Here is a 7,844-nt window from a genome sequence, read left to right as displayed (position 1 = left end):
AACTCTGGGTAGACTCAGTTGCTCTCCCCATGGTGGCTGCAGTGGCCTGTACCGATGGGGAGCATTCGGTTGTGGGAACCCTACATTGGGGACAGGGTTTTAACCATTTGCTCAGTGTGGCAGGTCTACAGTGCAGAAGGGGTTAATCTGAGGACTGATTTGAAATAATCTTTACTCGAGCAGGGCTATGTATCTCCTGCAAAGCTGCATTACATTCTGTACTGTGTACAATAAAGGATCTTGCTTTCTGTTCCTCCCTGGCTGCCTGGGTCCCTGCTTTGCCTGTGCTGTGGGATGTTGCCGGGGCTGGGAGGGAGCCTCTGGCTGGGCTTGTGGGGGCAGAAGTGGTCCCAGGGTGTACAGCCCATCACTCAGGGCATGTCTGGCCATGTGTCCTTTGCAGGAACTGGGACCAGGTGGGGGTCCAGGTCACCAGGGCAGGGCTGCCCTGCCCCTGGCCCCAGGGCTGTTGCTCCCAGGTCTGGTTGTGGCCGTGGCTTTCACAAAGCCACATCCAGTGAGAGGATCCATTTGAAATGGGGGCAGCTTCTGCCCAGCAAGGTGCAATTTAATATTGCCTCCTTGCAAAGGTTTCTCAGCTGCTTCTGTCCCCTTTGCTCTCCCTTGGAAACCTGCAGGGCTAAAGCTGGTGGGGACTTCTCAGTGTTGAACCCAGAGAGGAAAGCTCCTTAGATGCTCCTAGCAGTGGTCCCCCAGCACTTACTGGCCCCATTTCTAAGCAGGGAAAAATCCCCATGGAGCAGCAAGGTCTGCAAAAGGCTGCAGGAGGTGGGTGGAGGGCAAGGCCCTACTCCATGAGCACCTGACTCAGTTGAAACGCCTGTGTTTCCCCTGACGGGCTGGAGAAAAGCTCAAATGCCCTAGAACTGCCTGGTCATGTTGGCCTCTATTTTAGTTGGTTAAAGCAGGTTCAGATGGGATATCCACCAGCTCCCAGCCCCATTGCCCGTGGTGGGGTGATGCTGCTGGAGACATCAACGGCTCTGCTCTTGCAGGCTGTTTTCACAACCCAGCCAAACTCCATCCCTAGACATGGCAGTGGAGAGATGGAAGGTCCTTACGTGCTGTGGTGCTCTTTGTATACTGCATCTCTCCTCAGTCCGTGCCTGGCTGCCAGCCATGTTGCTAATAGGTTCTTGAGCTGCTCTTCTTTCATTGTGCCCAAGTATGAAGCTGAACAGGGAAGCGTGGCTGCCTCCTAGCCCAGGCAGGGCAAAGCCATCTCCCAAACACCTAGCAAAACCAATTAACCCAGCATGAAGCCTTCCAGGAGTTAAATCAGCTGCTCAGCCCCTGAAGACATCTTGCAGTCCCTATGCAGCACCATGGCACCAAGCCTTAGTATTTGGCAAGCGAGCCCCTAACTGATGCTCACATAGGCTCTCCTGTGTGGGCAACCTGTGGCCATTTAGCAGCAGGGAGCCATTTGGGTGGGAAAGAGCTGCAAGACAAGTCCTCCTAGCTGTGCTGGGGCCAGGGGCTGCAGCAGGACTGCTGAGCGACTGCAGGCAGCAGCTCTGCCTGCACCCTGCACCCACAAGGGGCTCTCAGTATGGTGAACCCTGCCCCTAGCCCTGGGGCACACATCCATGGCTCGTGCCAGCCCCCCAGCCCTATCCCATTTTTTTATTTTCTACAAAGCTTTGTCCTCTGCCTATGGCCACAAAAATCAAGTTAAACCAGAGGGGATGTGAAGAATCTTGCTGGCAATCTGAGCTCCAGACAGCGCCCAGTAATCCCACCTCGATGGGGATTTCAGCAGACTGAGTCCTGGTGATCAAGATGAAGCAAGGGGAAAACAGGGCCACCGGCAGCGCAGCCGGCAGGCAGATGGCCGGGGCGGTGGGACCTCAACCTGGCTGCAGCATGTGTATTTGGGACCGGTTATGGACAGCGAGGATGAGCAGATCAGGCAAAGCCTTCACAGAGCAGCTTGGCATGCCACAACCCAACCGGGCCTGCAAATCCTACTGCAGGCAGGGCTGAGGGGGCCCCAAGACCATCCCATGTGCTGCTCCTGCTGAAGGGTGAGGATAGGACAAGAGGTGGTTTTGGTTTCTTTTTTTTCTATTCCAGCCTGTCAGTGTGGGACAAAAGGGTTAAGACCCCAGAGGGTTTGATTCCACACTGGCTTTTAAGTGCTCAGGGCATCAAGAATTTGCTCCTCCTCTGAGACTGCTGCACATCACACCTCCCTCTGCTGCACACAAGAGGCTTTTGCTCCCTGCAGAGAAGATGGAGCTGCCTTGAGTGCGCAGTCCCACTCATCTCCCTGCCCCAAGGCTGCTCATCGTCCTGCCTGCAGGCTCCCAGAGATGGGGACAAGAGCTCCCAGGCAGCCCGGAGGCTGGGCTAGCATTTGCCAGGAGTTGGGGAGATAGGGGGAAGCAGAAGGAAAAGCTTCCCTGCTCTCTGCACACCTCCTGCCCCATCAACCACTGCTCCAGGGCATGGTGACAAGCCCTCCTTGGCCACACTTTGGCATGCAGTGGAATGGGGATCCAGGCCGGGGAGCACTGCCGCAGCCACTGCTGCTTTCCTCCAGGACCAGGAATGGCTGGGGCCACCACCGCTCCATCCCCTGGACCAGCCACTTTGTTCCTCTCCCTGCACACCCCAGCACTGTCTGCCTCCTGCCTTCCTCCCGCTCCACCCTGGCTGCTGAGGATAAAGAGGAGTGAGCAGAGAAGATGGGAAGGATGAAGCAGCATTTTTGGGGACGATTCAGCCATCCAGGCTGGGCAAAACCCTGATGCTGGTGTCAGCCTCTGCAACCCTTCAGATAGCAGCTTCCACCTCCTACTCAGGTCGTGTGGTAACAAGACCATCGGTGATTCAGGGTGAACAACAATCTGCAATGCTGTGTGAGCAGATAATAAAATGGCAGCTGGTACTGAATGGGGATAAATGTGTTTTTCCTATTTTCTTCTCTTTGCAGTCTTATAATGTGCACCAAGCTATTCCCTCCCTGGAATAACAGCTCAGCTTTTACCAGATAGTCCAAAAGCTGTTCAAATGAGAGGCGCACGTTAAAAATCATTTGGGAAAGAGGAGCCCGTAAAAGGTAGAACATCATTACACATCCATAATTCACTGAGAGCATTTCTGCTCTCCCCGCCTCAGAAGGATATAGCTAGACTGGAAAAGGTTCAAAAAGCAATCGAGATGATAGCCAAAGGTCTGCAGTGGCTCTTATACAGGAGTGTATAAATAGACTAGCACTTCCATCTGGGGCAGGATTTGTGGCTCAGGGACTTCATATTTAATAGCCCATGGTGGAGTTTTCCATCCCTGACTGGAAGAGCATTTGTGGGAAGAATTAACTGCCCATGCGGCTTGTTCTTATGGCAGCCGGCAGGACTGGCAAACCTAGCGCAGCCACCAAGACCAGAGGTGCCGCATGGACAGTGGCGGCTCTGCACGAGCAGCGAGCCACGGCTCCCACCTGGCCAATGTCCCTTTGTCCCTCACGGTGGCCTCATGCCTGGGCTTTGCAGTTTGTGTGTGCGGCTGCTGGCTGCCCTGGCCGGGGAGGTAGGTCACATGGCAGCAATTCCTCTCTTCCTTAGCTCATCAATCACTTGATTTTTTTCAATAAGTGGGTTTAATTTGGCTTTTAAATACTGGGAGCAACATGAGTGGCTGCATGCCTGAAGGCACCTTCAATATGGGTGAGCTCCAGCAAAAAAATAAAGCAAAAATTTGGGCTGACGAGTAATTAAAACGTGAGGACCGTCGATCCACCAGGCACTGTGCTATCCCCCCCGGGGTGTGCAGGGCACACAGCTCCCTTTGCATCCATCTGGCACCACCTCGTGGGTATCCAGCTTCTGCTCCTGGCCACCATGGTGTTTTGTGGCCCTGTAGCACAGCTGGAAAGATCTTTGGTATCACAAATGTGCTTGTGTTCATACCCACAGGCTGGAGCATGGTGGGGAGGACTTCAGCTCCAGCCTTTGTCCTGGGGCTTTATTCTGCTTTGGGTCTGGATCACCAACTCCAAGTCTCCCACTCCTGGGCAGGCTGTAGGTAGAGGGAGACCACGGAAACCACCTTCTCCTGTGTTCCCTTTGAAAAGAAAGCAGGGGCTGCATCTTGGAGTCTCTGAGCCCTCCAGCGTTGAGTTTCCAGCCACTCACAAGGCAATAATACTATAATGAGGCACTAAGTGGCTTCTGAAACCATTAGCCATTTGCTGCATTAAATGCTCATGTTGCCACAGGGGAGGCTCCGTCATTCCTCGGCCCTTTTTGGGAAAGGGGATCAACAAGAAGCTTCCCAGATGCTCAGGCTGCGTGGGGGGGTGGGGGTGGGGGTGGGGGTGGGGGGGGTGGGGGGTGGGGGGGGTTGGGCGGGGAGGGAGGGTGCCCCGCCTGGTTTCAGTGGGAGCAAGCTGGGGTGAGGGCCCTCTGGCACTGGAGGGCTGGGAGCTCACCCGGCTGGGTGCACAGGATGGGGTCCTGGGTGGGGGGAGACTCACAGCATGGGCAAGCCAGAGCAAAAGGTGCAAGTAGGAGGTTTTTGTTTCTGCCGGCAATGAGGTGGGGGTGAGGGACTGGAGGAGGGAGCCAGGGACTTCTCTGACGTACAAGTAGTCAGCTGTATCATCTTATTTTGAAGGCTTTTTAGTTTAACATAAATAAAACCATCCTAGAGAGAACAGGTAGCAACTGAGGCCAGAAACCAGGAGTGCCCACAATATTGGGCTAGCATAGCTGTTACTCTTGCAAGGGCTAGCCAAGCCGATCATCCATCTTTCTGCCATAAACTTTGCTGGGAGCCATGAAGGGATTCAGAGAAAAAAAGGTCTTCAAATGGCACAGCCAGGCCAACCCTGGTACCAGCCTGGGCAGCATCCCTGGGCCTGGCACCCTCCGAGGGCCGTTCCCCACCTGCTGGCCCAACGCTTTCTCCTGCAAGGCTGCAAGAAGACATGCTGAGGGGTGATCTGCACCCAGGCTTGCAGGAATCTTAAAAAAAATCATCTCTTGCCTTCTTGGCTGTCTCGGACCCAGGAGAGGGCAGCAGCAGCCCAGGCTGCAGTCTCAGCTACCCTTGCCAAAGCTGGTCTTCAACTCCTAAGCTGCTCAGAGGACGCTGAGAAAGAAAAGCAATGTATGCAGTGAGCAAGCAGAAAGCAAAACCGCAGCGAGCAGGCTAGTGGTACTCTCTTGGGCCTCAAAATTGTTTGCTTTCAAGGTGGAAGTGGAAAGAAAATGGTCTTTCTTTGAAAATGAACTGGAGCACCAAGGCTTTTCATGGCAGTCTTTCATTCTTTGGCTATCAGTCATCAGTGTATGGATGCTTTTTACAGCACCAGAAAATAAGGTGGCAATGCTGGGGCTGTTCCCAATAGAGGTGGAAGGTAAGCACAGGCAATGAATGACATGCAGTGCATGCACTTCACACTGTTGCAGAGCTACTAAAAGCCCATGAGATCCTGCTCTGGAGCTATTGTGGCTTCACTCAGAGCACTTCAGGACAATGAAACATGATTACCAGCACTTCATGGGCATGCTGCTGCCTTTCCCTTGCTGAGCTTGCTGTCCCTGAAAGGGGGGGTTGGAAACAGGGGAAGTTTCTACTTCTCCACCATGGTACCCCAAACACAGGCTCCCTTCCAGCCTGGTCTGAGGTTCACAGCAGACCGCTGTGAAACTCTTCCTGCACATTTTCACTCACAGCATCACCTTTTTAGGTAAGCATCTTCTGGTGCAGCTGTAGCCCTGCCTTTCAGCCTGGCCAGCCTGGTAGCACCCTCCTGGTTTTACTGAATGAGATCACCAGGATGAGTCATGTAGCAGGTGAGAGGGAGGAGGACATCCTTACAGCCACACTGAAATCCTAGTCATCCCTTTGACAACACGTTATGGAGCCAACCTGGCTTTCGCTGCAGGCACTTCCATTTCTGCATGTGTCGGTCTTCCCTGAGGCAGCATGCCCCTCTCCTGGCTTGCAGCATAAACCACGTGGCCTCCATTCTCAGTTGAGCTCAATTGATTCTTTTGATTTTTTTTTTTTATTTTTTTTTTTAGTTCACACCCTCTGAAATCACAGCAAAGTGCAAAATTGTTGCTTACCAAAGCTGTTCTTCTGAAATGAGTCATTAAAGAAGGAGCCTTGTCATTCTGCCAGACACAGCGTGGTTGCTTCTCTAGACGTAAGGACACAAGAGAACAGCTTGCTGCTCCGTTTCTTCAACCTGCCTGCACCCTGGGTGTTACCCAGCATCCATAGAGAGCCTGGACAGAGTAAGTCCTGCATTATTCCCACCTCTTTGGATGACGAGCCCTTTTCACCCCCTTTTTGGGTGAAGGCCCCGCGTGTCTGTAAGCTGGCTCGGATTCAGTTCCTTTAATTGTGTGTGCATCCAGGAGCTCTTGCATGTCTTTATGGCTTGAAGCCCAGTGGGTGTTCATCGGATGGGGGGGGATCTGCTAAAGAGATCCACATGTCCTATCGTGTGTGCTGGAAAGCCTTTGTGAGCTACTGAACTTGAAGCTGTTGGGCTGATGAATGCAATGGTCCTCAACGCTTGTACATGTGGTAACATCTTGGTGATGCTGTGCTTTGTACCAGGCTAGCAGCTTGTTTGGGGAGCTACCTCTGTGTCCAGCACTCCTGCAAAATAGATCTTTTGTTCTTTTATTCAGAAAACCCTTCAGCCAAACTCAGTCTTGCCTCTTCCATCCATCACTCCCTCCCTGGTGGCACCAGGGCAGAGGAGAGGCTGTGGAGGGAAGGAGCAGCAGTAATATCTTCACATCCAATGCTGCATCCACACCAGCTATTGGGAGACATTACAAAAATCACAGCCAAACTTTTGAACCTCTGAGCGCCACCAGATTTATGCACTACATACAGCCTGACTTTCTTTTTCCCCTGAGATGATGTCCTAAGTCTGCAAAGTCAATGGGAAAGGTGTATTCTTGCTGCTTGAGAAAAGCCAAGCCGCAATATTAGATATCTTACTGCAATTTGGAGTTTAGTTTTGGATTTTTATTTTGATGTTTTAGACTTCCCCTCCCTGGCATGCATGAGGTTTTCTTCTTAAATCAGTACCAGAGACAGGAATCAGATACGGGTCTTTTGGAAGCTTGTCTTGTGTGTCTAGTGTGAGACCCAAGAGCACAAGTGCAGCTAGACCTACTTTCCATGACTGCTCTTAGTTCCCTCTCTCCCTTTGTAGTCTGGAGCTGACCTGGCCCCAAAAAAAAGCATTTCTGAGGTGTTTTGTGTTCACCTCCACCCAGCTGTAAGCAGCTCGCACCAAGCTGTAGAGCACAGATCCCTGAATTTTCTTTCTTCATTCTTTCTTCTTCCTCCACAGACACTCCCCAGCTGAATCCTGTGATGGAACCCCTGTCCTGGATGCTGGGCACCTGGCTCTCAGACCCGCCAGGAGACCGCACCTTCCCTACAACGAAGCCCTTCGAGTACCTGGAAGAAGTGCACATCTCTCACGTGGGGCAACCCATGCTCAACTTATCCTAAGTCCAGAGGTGTGTTGGCAGCAGCTTTTGGATCTGAGCAGGTATGGCTCCAGTTAGATTTGTTGGCTTTGCTTTTTTTTTAAAGCAATAAAGTAAACAGGTTTCATCCACCAAGTGAGAGGATTTGACAAGTTCTGGCCTGATAATTTCATTTTTCTTTAAAACTGCTGATTGTTTGCAGCCCTGTTGAAACATGTCCTAGGCTGCACACTCGCAGGCAGCTAGCCTAAAAGCATGCCCACATAGCTGAGCATTTAAAAATTAATTCATCCCTTTGTCATGGAAGAGACATAAATGGACAGGATCAGCAAGGTGATCATAATTTGAAGC

Source organism: Accipiter gentilis, chromosome 6 (genome assembly GCF_929443795.1).
Source record: "Accipiter gentilis chromosome 6, bAccGen1.1, whole genome shotgun sequence".
Lineage (NCBI taxonomy): Eukaryota > Metazoa > Chordata > Aves > Accipitriformes > Accipitridae > Astur > Astur gentilis.
This window is presented reverse-complemented; position numbering follows the sequence as displayed.